Source organism: Macaca mulatta, chromosome 11 (assembly GCF_049350105.2).
Source record: "Macaca mulatta isolate MMU2019108-1 chromosome 11, T2T-MMU8v2.0, whole genome shotgun sequence".
NCBI classification, from domain to species: domain Eukaryota; kingdom Metazoa; phylum Chordata; class Mammalia; order Primates; family Cercopithecidae; genus Macaca; species Macaca mulatta.
Window position 1 is genome coordinate 9,374,233 of NC_133416.1, and position 13,928 is coordinate 9,388,160.

At 49.4% G+C, this 13,928-nt stretch overlaps 1 long non-coding RNA gene across 1 annotated transcript in view; it reads left to right on the forward strand.

The window, feature by feature from the left end:
• Positions 1 to 315: 315 nt before the first annotated feature.
• LOC144332775 (uncharacterized) overlaps positions 316 to 13,928 on the forward strand; it is a 70,904-nt gene continuing 57,291 nt past the window's right edge. Inside the window, exon 1 of the long non-coding RNA XR_013400878.1 lies at positions 316 to 463. This is a non-coding gene — a long non-coding RNA (uncharacterized LOC144332775). The remainder of the gene's footprint in view (positions 464 to 13,928) is intronic.

Here is a 13,928-nt window from a genome sequence, read left to right on the forward strand (position 1 = left end):
GTAGAATGCATCTGTGGAAATGGTGCCACCTAATGCTGGGCTGTGGCCAGCAGGACCTGAAAGGCTACAGCGGGCTGTGTTTCTGCTCTCTTGAGAGTCTCTGCACAGTTTTCCTTGGTTTTTGTCTGTTTGGAGGATGCTTCCCCTTTTCTTGGGCTTACCTAGCCTTCTGAGCGTTCTTGTTAAGTATGACAAAACCATGAGAAGGCATTTTTATGGCATAATTATGTTATCCTGGTGGCTGGGTAAATGACCTGCAAATGCGGGTGACTCAGTAGCTCTGAGGGTGTTCACTATCCAAGACAGGTGGGAAGGAAATGTTCAGGCAGGCGTCAGAGGATCTGTTCTCTGCTTTACACTGGGGCCCTGGTTCACTGACAGTCTTCACACTCCATCCAAAATGGGGATAATGAAGTCTCACGGATTCGGCGTCAGCTGAGAGCTGCCTCCAGCACAGTCCTGTGTGAGTAACAGTTTGTATGTTTGGTGCGAAGGGCGGGCGTCATTTGATCTTATTTGTGGTGGTGCTTATTGGTAGCTTTTCCATAAGGAATTTAGACTTTATTAGCTTTGGCAAGGGAATCCTGAGTGATAAATTGGAAGAATGTTTCAGGAAATTCTGGAACCTGCAGTGAATCTGGAATCTGTTTGAAATTGAGATTTGGATTCTCATGATTTCCTAATGCTACCCCAAAACCCAGTAGTTGAGACAGTCGTAGAGCTTCAGTTGTGCTGCCCCAGTTCCCCATTTTAAAAGGAACACGTTGCTTTCATCTAGAATGTTCTGAGCTCTGAATGCTGCTGGCGGAGTGACCAGCCCTCTGCATCAGAGGGGAAGCCAGGGCTGCGCTCACGACGTCGCAGCAGCTGGGAGCTGACCCTGGACCTCAGGCACGTGTGCTGCTGACCATTTTCTGTAAACTCCAAGGGTGCAGTGGTCTCCTTGGCACTTTACAGTCTTCTGAAGCTTTTGATGTGTCTGCACCTTACAGATTTTTCCGAAGTAGACGGCCTTTTCCCACACCCTTGTGCTGAGTTTTGTCAGAGGCTGGTGTGTGGAAGCACCACACCCACATTCTGACAGGGAAGACTCTGGTGCCCAACTGAGGTCAGAGTGGAAATTTGTTTTTCCTTCCCTCCAGTCTGGTCCAGCTGCTCCCTGCTTGGCCAGAAGAAAATCATGCTTATCCAAGTCATAGGCAAACCCCCTAAGTCAAACACTTGTCTTTTTTCTTTATTATACCAGTTTAGTTTATATGTGAATGATAGATAGAGAAATGTCTTTTTAGGGGAAAATTAATTTCTTTAATCACAGAGAACTTTTTGGATTAAAAACTGCAATCAAGAGGCTATTTTGTAATAAGATCTAGTTAAATACTACAGTTGAAAGCTCCTTGTATTAGATCTTAAACTTGGGCCCGGTGTGTGTGTCAGCACGCTCGTGCTCATGAGGCCAGGCTCAGCTGTGAACTACAGGCACGGTACATACTTTCTGGTTGCTTTTTTGAAAGTCTTACTGCTTGGCCTCTCTGACTCAAATGTCGAGTTACATTGATTCTGTTCAGAATGATCATCCTTCTATCTAGGGTCCAGTCATCTTCCTCTTCTTTGTCTCCTACAGTACTGTGTATTTAATAGTCAAATATTTTATAGGTTATATGGGTGACTGATCTGTTCATTAGGAAAACAATGCCAATTTTTACATCATTATAATGGACTTATTAAATGATTATGTTAGTATAATGAAGTTTACATGGCAAAAGAGGCTTTGCAGATGTGACTGTAATGGACAGTGAGATGGGGGAGGACCCTGGGTTGTCCAGGAGTGGTCCAGTGTCCTCACATGTGCCTTGATGAGAGGGAGTATGAGAGTCTGCCTCAGGAGGAGACCTGAGGATGAGATAGAGGCCAGAGGGCTGTGGGGCTGAGGGCAGGGGTGGGGCAGGGGCCGGAGGGGCATGGGGACAAGGGTGGGGCAGGGGCCAGAGGGGGGTGCAGGGCTGAGGCCGGGGCAGTGGTCGGAGGGGTGTGGGGCTGTGAGCCAAGCTGCATGGTGGCCTCTATGAATTGGGAGACTCCAGGCAGGAACACAACCTCCTGACCCCTTGACTTCAGCCCTGGGACTCCTGACTTCCTGGGCTGAGAGGAGGTTTGCATTTGTGGTAATTTGTTGCAGCAGCAATAGGAAGTTAATGCATTGTATCTGTTCTTCACCTCCAAACCTTTGAAAAGTAACCGTGTTGTATCGGCCTTTTGTGTGTCCTAAATTCTAATGAGATGGTTTGTAGAAAGTAATGGACACAAACGATGGCAGAAGAGAAAGGTGGAGAGAAGCAGTGTCTTCTGTGGTTCTGTAGTTTGGGTCTGTGAAGTTAGATTTCGGTCAGAGTGTGTGGTCTTGTTCAGTGTATACCTGGAGTACTTGTTCAGAGCTCCTGGGGGAGTGGTCTTTAACACTGTTAGGATTAAAACTTCAAGCACATCAGAGACAGAGTTCCTGAGTCAGTGTTAGGTGACCTTCGAATAAGAGTTGGCATGTAGAATCTGCCCACTTTACTAGTATGAAGCAGCAAAATCTTTCTTTTTTTTTTTTTTTTTTTTGAGATGGAGTCTCATTCTGTCACCCAGCCTGGAGTACAGTGGCGCGGTCTCAGCTCACTGCAACCTCCGCCGCCTGTGCTCAAGTGATTCTCCTGCCTCAGCCTCCAAATTGCATGATTTATTTTCCTGTTTTATATACTTAGTATATGAAAACTCTGCAAACTTTATTAATACAAATGACATGCCAGAACTTATGAGAATCCAGCATTTTCCCATGCAAATTAGTAGTGATGTGGAATTCTGGGCTGGTTTGGTTTTATAAGACTTAGCGGTGGATTCTTTGCCTAATTTCTGCGGAGCTAACAATTGTTAATCACCCAGCACTCTTACCTCCCCCAACAGCTCAGGTGAGGGGTGCTACCCCCGCTGTCGTGTTGACAGGTGAGAGACTGAGGCTTAGATGAGCAGGTGACATGTTACTGTCCAAACCCACCCACCCCGTAGTTTCCTGCCATGGCTCAGTTATCTTCCTGCAAGAAAGGATAGATGCCCTGATGCTGGGTAGAATTCTTTGGGAACCCCTTTCCATCCTCCAGGGAGTTCTTGCTTTACGGTGGTGGCTCACGGGGAGGCCTCTGGCCCACTGAGAATGTGATTCATGTTGTAACATGACTGTCTCTCTGTCTGGCTGCTGTCGATTGGGTGATTTGTAAACAGACATTTATTGCTCACAGTTCTGGAGGCTGGGAGATCCAAGGTCAAGGCACTTGCAGATCTGCTGCCCCAGGACCTGTGGCTCACAGATGGCAGCATCTCGCCGGGTCTCGCGTGGCAGCAGGTGTCTCCTCGGGCCTCATGTGGTGGAGGAGCAGGAGGGCTCCTTCAGGCCTCCCAACAAGGACACCAACCCCAGTTCTGAGAGCGGGGCCTCCCAAAGACCCTCCCCACCTCTTAGTTTCCAATCACTACTGCATCAGAGCCACAGCTTCTCATCTGCATTTGCTGCAGGAGGAAGATGCAGGTGCCTGTGCAAGTTGGGGTTCGATGCAAGAAGTGGAGACTCTCTGGGAGTTTTAGCAGGAGGAACCTAAGGGCTTTGAGAACTGACACCTTAGGACTGTAGTTTTCTTCAGACTGTTAAAACCTTGGTGTGTGACAATACTGAACATTGCCTGAGCCTTGTGATCCTGTAAAACTGATGGTTAAGACATTCCCCCTCCCCACAACTGCGCCCCCACTTTGTTTACTGCAAGAAGCCCCTTCCCATGTGGCTTAGGCTGACTTTCAGATGACCATTTACCGAGGACAGGGCGAGACACAGGCCTTCAAATCCCCCTTCTCTGTCTTATAAGTGATTAGCTAAACTGCCTGTTCCCACTGATGAATCAGAACAAAACACTTGTTAGCCAAATCTTGGTTCCTCCTCTTCTCTCCTTACCCGAGCCAGAGGCCCCTCTGAGGAAACCTCTGATCCCCAATCAGCCACCCCTTGGCTTCCCCAATCGCTTCCTCCTGGCCTTGTTTCCCCTTCCCTGTGAAGGAGGGAGCAGTTCTGGCTGCTCTGAGATGCCAGCAGGCCTGCCGTTGGAGCAGTGGGCATCTCCCACCTTGAAATGGTTCTTCGTGGTGTGGTTGCGCCTAGGGGGGTGGACTTGTCTTTGACTGTTGCCTTCCACAGAGGACGGTTAGGGTGGGCAGGAAAGAATTCTCTGCTACAAGTCTGCATTCCAGGCTGTTTCCAGAAGTGGGAATTCTCATGCCCTGCAGTCTGGGAATGGATTTCTAGTGTCCCAGCTTCAGGTGGAGTTGAAATTGAGTGAGGCAGCCCAGCACACATCTGGAACCAGGAACTAGAGCCGTTTTTAAAGTGGCAGTTTCTCCGTAAGATTACCAAAAAAATGCACTCGGCACGTTTCTTTCTTTCTCCTATGCATTTGGCCTTCTAAAATGGGAATGGTGGTTTTTTGAAGCATGGATAGAGTTTTAAATTTTGGGTATTGTAAACCTTAATGTAGCTTCTTAAAATGTTTGCCTGATTATCTGGAGATTTACTAAACCTTTGGGAGTGGTAATAAGTTGATCTATATGACTCTGCTTTCTATGATGCAATGAAAGTAGTATAGTTAAAACCTCTGCAGTTGGGTGCAGCAGGCGATTGGCCAAAACAAATTCTGCCTTTTGGTTTTCTTGAACCAAACAAGGGAGTAGAGTGTAGGCTGAAGTGGCAAATTCATTTCAGAGCACGCCAGAGCCATCAACGATTGAGCAGCCTTCTCAGGTGAACGTGTAACGTGCCGTGAGTCTTGACAAGCCTGCCTACAGATGTGTGAACGTGACACCATGGAGCCACACCTAGGAAGATGTGGTTTCTGTAAGAAGCTTTGGAAATCCAAAGTTCAACTTAATTATCCGACTTTGTTACAGAAAAAGCTTTGACCAAGATGACCAAAGACCTGATTGTCTCATGGTCGAGACGTGGTTGTAAAATTGCCCTTACTTGGTGCCCATCAGTGTTGGTCCACAGTGATACTCCTCCCACCTCACTGAATAGTTTGGAGACTGAAATGAGACTGTGAACATCTCCTTAAGGTGAAAGGGGCTCTGGGGCATCCGGGAATATCCGCACACCCGTGACCATTCCCCTTTAAGGTGGAAAGGATGGCTGGGTCACGCGGGAGCATCCGCACATCTGTGGCTGTCCTCTTTAAGGTGGAAAGGGCTGCTGGGGTGCCCAGCAATATCTGCACACCCGTGGCCATTGTGGCTGTCCCCCTTTCTGCTCAGTCACCTCTGGGTTCCCGCATTCAGGCTTTGGGACACTCATGAGCAGCTCATCCCCCTGGGCTGGTGAGGATGTAGTGGGAGTTTGTTCTGAGGCTCTGTCACCGTCTGCCCTGTCATGAGCTGGGCAAGGCAGCGGCAGTGACCCCGGAGGAGTCTGGTCAGTGAGGGCTCCGGCAGGAAGTGCCGAGGCTTGAGGTGGCTCTGCCAGTCGTAACCAAATGTCTTTCCTCTTATTTCCACGATTCCTTCTAGTTCTGCGCCATGCACTGCAGAGTCTCTGTGTGTCTATAACTACACATTAATTACGATACAGGTGTCTCTTTCCCCTCTGGGGCTGGGCCTAGGTAGTGAAGTGCAAGACCCCCTTACTGCTGGATGCCCATCAGCACGAGGCACTGCCTGCCCTGCTGACGAATGCCTACAGCGAGTCCTGGAAGCTCCCTCCTGAGCACCTGGCCCTGTAGACGGTGTACATGGGAGACAGATGAGCTCCCCTTGCCCCGCCCTGAGCAGAGACTGGGGAGGCGGCGGCAGTACTGTCCCCCATGGTGCATCCTGGGAGCATGGAGGAAAAGTCTGTTCATGCTTAAAATAGCCCATCCTCTCAAAAGAAGGGTGACAACCACATTTACATCTGGAATCTTATAAAAGGGCCCATCTCTTTGAGAGAAGAAATTGGCATGTGTGTGTGTACCTCTTTTTTTTTTTTTTTTTTTTTTTTTTAAGACAGTCTCCCTCTGTCGCCCAGGCTGGAGTGCAGTGGTGTGATCTCAGCTCACTGCAAGCTCCGCCTCCCGGGTTCACACCATTCTCCTGCCTCAGCCTCCCTCCCGGGTAGCTGGGACTACAGGCGCCCGCCACTATGCCTGGCTAATTTTTTGTACTTTTAGTAGAGACGGGATTTCACTGTGTTAGCCAGGATGGTCTCGATCTCCTGACCTCGTGATCCGCCCGCCTCGTCCTCTCAAAGTGCTGGGATTACAGGTGTGAGCCACTGCCCCGGGCCATATGTGTGTACTTCTTTACAAGTCTTGCCCGACCTTTGCATTTAAAAATTATTGAAAAACTTAATGTAACTGACAAGAACTTTATATGTTTCCCCAAGTAAAAATTTGGAAAAGTTAAGTGAACCCATAATGGATTTATTTCTGAGTCCCACACTTGGGTTTTAAAGGTGGGCAAAACATCTCTCAGTTCTTCAGCCTGATTTCCGTGGAATCGTGAAGGAAACGTGCTGAAGTTGCCACGCGGATTTTGTTATGTGGCAGTGACAAGTGGGGCTGGTCATGAAACAACTGGAGCGATCCCTGTCCTTTCTGTGCTCCTGTTGGACACTAGGCACGTGCTTGGGTGTTTTCTGTGTGTGTGGACAAGATGAGGACAGAATTTCCGGATGATCCACACGGTGGTATCTTCTCCCTTTTCTGTTATAACGTGTCTTCTGCTGCTTCTACATAGACCAAGTATTTCTCTCTTGCCTGTCTACATAAACGCTGTTTAACAAAAACTGTATTGTAGACATGTGAAGCAGAATTCCACATTATAAAGCAGATAGAGATGACTGAATATACTGTTTTGTGGAAGGAAGGTTTAAAATGATTTTTAGCTTTTCCCTGAAAGAGGGAATAATTTTAAGTTTTTCCCTGAAATAGGGAAGAATGAAATGGGAAAATAAATTTTTCCATTTAATGGTTAGATTATATTTAATTATTTGTTAGATTATTCATGTATTGCAAGGGAAAAAGGAACTAGATCACCCCATGTATCCAAGTGAAAATTTAAAGGGTATGGGCAAATTCGTTTGAACTCCTTTAAATTTTTTTTTTTTTTTTTTTTTTTTTGGACAGTCTCACTCTGTTTCCCAGGCTGGGTGCAGTAGTGCAATGACAGCTCACTGCAACCCCATCCTTCAACCCCAGGCTCAAGTGATTCTCCTGCCTCAACCTCTCCAACTGCTGGGATTTACAGGCATGAACCACCACACACAGCTTATCACCTCTTGGAGACTAACTTTGAGTTTGGGCATTCAGTGAACTATATTTTGGTTAATTCCCAAAGTTTCTCACTGTTTATCTTTAATTTGCTAAAAATCTAAATGTATTGTGAAATGGATTAGATTTCCTTAGCATTCACGGATTCCCTGTTAATGGGGCAGAGACGCAGAAGGCGTTCGGACATCATCAGGGTTACAGTTGAGTGCTTGCCCCTTACACACTGGAGCTCTGGGCTCTGTGGCCCCACGGGGGTCCTCTGTCCACTGAGGGGGCCGGGTTACCTGGAAAGTCCCTCCGGCCTCTGCAATTTTGCCCTTTTCAGGTTAACATCTCCTCGTTGTCCTGGACAGCATTGCCTTTCGTTCACTGACCCACGAGTGAACAGCTGGCCAGTGGCCAGGGCTGCTTCCTTCAGCTGGGAGGTGGTGATGTGATTTCACTTCCGTGGAGCTTGGTTCTTGGTGTATTAAGGGTTCAGTTGTATCTTGATTTTTAATCTGCACCTCTGAATTGCTCTTTTGATTGCAAAGAGATTGCTTGCTGGATTTGTTTCTGAATATTTCATGGATAACAGGAGAACTTTGCTTATCTGTGTGTTCCTTTAATGTGTTTTTGCTGGGCATGTACATGGGTGTCTTAGCCCTTAGCCCACTTTCTGTGTGTGGTGGATTCATTCTAATCATTTATGTGAAGTCTCTCTTGTATTAAGGCCAGAGGACGTGGGGTGCTGTCTCCCTAAACTAGGGGGAAATGGCATTGTTCTGCCTTCCTCCCTGGGAACGCTGGGGTTTCCAGGTGTCTGGACTTGGCTCCCACACTGGGAGAGTGGCTGTGGCTTCTGGAGCTCGTTTTGTGTGGGACCGACTCCTTCACTTGCTTTATTCCCCGCTGTCTTTGCTACTTTATGACGAAGGGATGAGGGAGTTGGGCCCGGGGGCCAGGCCTGTGCCTGAAAGGCTGGATGCAGAAACTCCTCGTGGGAAGGATGTTCCCTGAGGGCAGCTTGGAGTCTTTTGTTACTTTTAATAGAGAAGTAACTATTCACATGGTTCTATTCTGCTAGTGATGTTTCAAAATAATTGGTGTAGAGTTACGAAGACGTCCGAGACACCCATGATCCACTCCGGGCCAGTGCCGGGCATTGTGCTGAGATGCCTTCAGACCACATTCAGATGCCAAAGATTCTTGCTTGGTTATTCTCAAACTTATGAGAATCTAAAATACGGGCCATGGTGTGGGCTTTCTCTTGAGCCCCCGTGCCTTTGCTTTGCAGTTTGGGAATGAATGACTTCATCAAGGGGAAAGAATTTGAGGAAGGAGCCTCTGAAGCTAGGAGGGGGGTGGGGAGGGGCGGGGGCAGAGGGAAAAGGAGTTGTAGGGGGGAGGAGCCAGGCTGGGGCTAGGGCGTCTCCCCATGATGCTCCCCCACCCCTGGCGCGAGGCCCCAGGTACTGACTGACTTACCCACAGGAAATGTGTATGATTGCGTGTCTGTTTTGTGGGTTGGCCATTTGGATTGAGGGAATGTCCGTGTTGTGATTCTTTATTGATTCGAAGGTTGAAACGGTTTGTGCTCAATACAGGGGTCTCTTAGTGCGATGGGAAACGTGATCACAGCCGCCTTCGGGGTGGGAAGGGTCCTCAGTGGTGGCCGGTGCTGGCCTTCACCTCCCTGGGTGAGCTGCCTTCAGGGTGGGAAGGGAGGTCCTCTGTGGTGGCCGGTGCCAGCAGGCCTTAGCCTCCCTGGCTGAGCTGCCCTCAGGGTGGGAAGGGAGGTCCTCAGTGGTGGCCGCTGCCGGCCTTCGCCTCCCCGGGTGAGTGCTGCCCCATCCCTGGCGTCTCCGACTCCTTGCCTGGCACCTTCCTCGTTGGAGGCCGTGATCCATCAACCTTGTCCATGCGTGTCCTGCAGACTAGTGCTGACTGCAGGTCCAGGGGTGGTCAGAGGAGGCCCTTGTGATGCAAAGCTAAACACTGAATGAATGCGCTGCTGAGTGCATGAGCCGTGTCAGCCCAAGAGTCTGGGTAGGAGGGAACTGCGGGGTTGGAGGGAAGACTGGACAGATGGATGCTTTCCTTGGCCCCTGGGGGCATGGCCAGGTCCATGCTCAGACCCTCCTGGTTTCTCCCATAATTCCATAAATAGCAAGGGAAGGACTCGGGGCACCCAGGGACCTCATGGGTATAAGCTGTGTCCTCGCGTGGCCCCAGCTGTGGCCAGTGACGTTATTCTCTTTAACCTCAGGCTTATTTTGTATAAAAACACAAAGGGACAGAAGTAGTTCAAGGGCCTCTAAAGACTTACGTAATTGCTAATAGGCCTACTTTTATGATTTCTTATGTATTAAGAGCAAATCATGAAACAAACTCATTTCTGTTTGAAGAAATCTTTACTGATCTCATTTTTGTGGAAAGCAACATTGATTCTTTGCTTAGTGAGAGCGTTAGTGCCCTCCTGCCCAGCGCCGCTGTCCTCGGCACACACCTCTGTCCACTGGTCTCCGTTCATCTTTCCGTTTAGAATTGTAGGAGGGGCGCTGGGATCTTAGGGCTAGAAAGAAATTCTGAAGACCACTTGTTTTAGGGGCAGCTTTTAGTCAGGGCTCTCCAGAGAGACAGCCAGCCAGCCACGTGTGCGTGTGTCTCCAGGGGAAGGCTTGCTGCAGGGGCTACGGAGTCCAAGAAGTCCCAGGACCCACAGCCTGCAAGCTAGAGTCCTGGGAGGGTGTGGCTTGAAGACTTGAGGAGCAGAGGGTGCAGATCCCACCCGGGTCTGAGGAGCTGAGACCCAGGAGCACGAGTGGCAGAAGACGGATGTCACTGGCCCATCAGCCAGACAGGTGGAGTGAGCCCAGTCTTCCCCGCCTTGCTGTTTTACTCGAGCCCTGGGTGGATAGGGTGGTGCCCCCAACACCGGCGAGGATGGGTCTCCACTCAGTCCAGAGGCAAACATGCATCTCACACAGAAATAATGCAGAACCAGCCATCTGGGAACCCAAGGCACGCTCAGGTCGAGGCACAAAACCAACGCCGCGCGTGGCCCTGACGTCTGCGTGTTCGCATCACTCCACGCGCATTGCTCGGTCATCGCCTCGGTGAGTTTGTAAGCTCGTGCGGTTCTGGGGGTCTTTGCCCCGGGTGGTGGTGGTGACAGGCTCCCCACCGCCCCAGCTCAGGTGTGGAAGGTGATGCCACCAACGGGTCCTTATTTCTCAGACACTTGAGCGGGTGCTCTGTGCAGCCAGTTCCACCTGCAGCAGCATCTGTGTTCCCTACGCCAATTCCATTCGCAGTGTGTGCCTGCCTTCTGTTGGGGTGCAGCCTTCTTTCAGGGAGGAACTGTGTCCTGTTCGCCTATATCTCCTGTGGTGTATCTCATGGCTGAATAAGTAGCTATAGGATACCTCGGTGGCTGAATGACAGGTTCATTGGAAGGAAAACTTTACACTTTTTTTTCTTTTTGAGACGGAGTTTCACACTCAACGCCCAGGCTGAAGTGCAATGGTATGATCTCGGCTCATTGCAACCTCTCCCTTCTGGGTTCAAGTGATTCTCCTCCCTCAGCCTCCCAAGAAGCTGGGGTTACAGGCGTCTGCCACCATGCCTGGCTAATTTTAGTATTTTCATTAGAGACGGGGTTTCACCATGATGACGAGGCTGGTCTTAAACTCTTGACCTCAGATGATGCACCCACCTCGGCCACCCAAAGTGCTGGGATTATGGCCATGAGCCGCTGCACCCAGCAACTTAATACCGTTTTTGTTTTTGTTTTTTTTAATCATAATGGGCTTGTTAAATGTTTACATCAATGTTTATTTTTTAAAATATTATCTGTGACCTTTCAGCTTTTCATAGCACTTCTCGTGTGAATATTTTTAAAAAGCCCTTTCATCGTGGGGGAGAAGGAGTTATTCCTTTCAGCAGAGGGATATGGAGGAACAGGCCTTAGTGGGTCTGAGCACAGGCAGTCACCCCAGCCTTGGTGCTTGCTTAGGTCTGTTCTCCATTCACCGTAGCAGCGTCCACTGTCATTGTCAGCTTGTAAAAATAAGCTTCTTCCTCTTCCTAATCAGAATGAACAGTTAGTTTGTTAACCGTCATGTTAAGGTATCGAGAATGATGGCTTTCAGGCCTCAGATATGACACAAGTAGTAAATGCAGCTGACCCTGAACGACATGGGTTTTGAGCTTCGAAGGATCACTTCTGTTAATTTTTTTTCCAACCTAACCCTTATTGAGAAAACGTGGCTTTGTGGAGGGCCGACGTTTCCTACATGCGGTTCCATGGGGTGGCCGTGGGATCCTGTAGATACGTAGATTTGGGTAAACTCGGGGAGTGTTCTGGAATCCATGTCCCTGTGTATACAGAGGGACAACTGCAGCTTTTTAAAAGTTTGTGTCCTGCCTTGTCCTAAAAAGGCTCCAAGGTGGATGCAAAATTATTTCATTCTTTTGGTTTCCTTGGTGGGATATTGATGTTTATTCTTCAGTGTCTAAAATCCTGAGTGAAAAGAGTTGGTGCTTCAGGAACAAAGCCAGTCTGGAAACACATACTGAGATATCCACCTTTTCTTCATGGTTTCACAAAAGGTCATGATCATATTTTATTCGGTTGAACCGTAGCAAACTGCCAATAGTTGCTGTTTTTGGCCTACAAAATGGCAAGTTCGTACAATATGAAAAACAAAGGCTTCCTGGATGGGGAGAATAGGAATCCGTGAGAACCTGAAGTTGTCTGTCATGGCCTGTGAGTCACAGGTAAATAAACCTGTGTGAGGGGAGGTTGGCTGTACAGTATTTTCTTCTGTTTTGAGACTGTCAGAAAAAGATCAGTTCTATTCCGTTGGGTCCCTGCGCCTCAGCTTTGCTGCAGAGGGGACTTGCCATTATACTTCGTGTCCGCAGTGCCCAGGAGGCTGATGCCACATAGAAGACCTATAGGTCGGTGAACATGAGCAGGCATTGGACACGCTGTGCACCTTGGGACGCATCTGAGAAGTGTGTGCTTGCAACAGGTCTGGGGTGAGGGTGTGTTCCATCTCCTCTCTCTTCTCTGACTTTGCAGACCTTTGAAGTTGGTCCCCTGGAAAGTGAAATTAGTTAATGCTGATGAGCTCGAGGTCAAAGCCGGAATCAGGCTCATCATTTCCTGCAGTGTTCACAGCAGCAGGTCGTAAACTCGACATGACCTGAACCCAGAGAGTCGAGGTTCCGCCCTGCTTTGTGACTCGGTTGTGTGTGGTCTTGAGAAAGTGAACATGGGTTTTCTTGATTCTGAGGGGGCCGAAGAGACCCGCTCTTCACTAGGGCTGTGAAGCATTGGACCTTCCCATCAGGAGGCAGCAGGGACTCGAGAAAGCCCCACATGCCCTCCAGTTCCCTTATGTTGAAATGGTTTGTACTGGGCCATGCCGGGTCATTTTCGGAGGTAAGTGGGGCGTTCACATGGGGGTATACACTATTCTTGGTGTCAGGTGCGAGAGTTGAATTTGTAGAAGCTGTACAGATAGGAAAGAGCCTGGCAGGGAGTGCTGTTTACACGGAACCAATTTAACGCGAGGTCTGCGCTCTCCCTGGGTCCTTGTCTGACCAGTGTCTCCCCGTCTGCAACGGGATGTTCACGTGACTCGGCGCTATTGTCCCACTCTGTAGATGTCTGAGGATCTGTGCGCCGTTGCTGTTAGAGTGAGTTGTGATAATGAACTGAAACAGTGAACAAACCCTGAATTGGTTAGCACTGGTTCCACGGCCACTTCTGCCGTGGTTGGAGTCCTTCATATTAAAGTGTGCTGGACTCCTACGCAGAGCTCTGAATTCCAGAGACCCTTTAACTCGGCAGCTAACCAGCTGCTTCCTTCAGAAGACATTTGAGTCCCCTTTACGTGCCAGGGTGACCCTGGGAGTTTGAAGATGAGTGAGACAAGCCCTCCCCGTCTTGTGGATTTTACTGTCCAGAGGGGGAGACAGATGTGGATGGTGAAGGAGGCCCTATCAGAGGTCAGCGCACATCCGTTTTATTTCTTCAGCACTTGCTGTGTTCAGGCGGTGTCCCGGGCCATGTGCAGAGCATCTGGGGACCCTGCCCATGGCATCCCATGCACAGTTAGCATCTGCGCCATCTTCATACTTGGCCTGAGTTTTGGGGGAAGTACCGAGGACGGCTTCTGCCTTTGCCGGAGAGGGTTGGAAGTCAGGGCAGCCTTCCACAAGGAGATGATCGCCAGCTGATTCCTCAAGAAAGAGAGGTGGTCCCCACATGGGCGGAGCAGGGCAGCATGCACAGACCTGGCTGTGGGGTCTGGGGCAGGTGCATCTGAGTGGGGTCTGCTGTGAGACAGCAGGGGTGAGGTGTGAAGGCAGTTGGAATTTACAGGATAAATTATCACTAAGGCGATGCTGGGTTAACAGATAAAATCGGGACTCTCTGGGGTAAACTTGGACTTAAGGTTACCCTGGGCATGGGTGTTTTCAGGCTCTGAAGGCAGAGATTTAGGAAATTGGGGCAGAGCTGAGCCCCAGACGAGGATGAAGACCACCCTTGGGGGGATGTGGAATGAGACAGGGGTGGAAACCCAGTGAATGTCTTGGGGTCAGTCCAGCAGGAAGGCA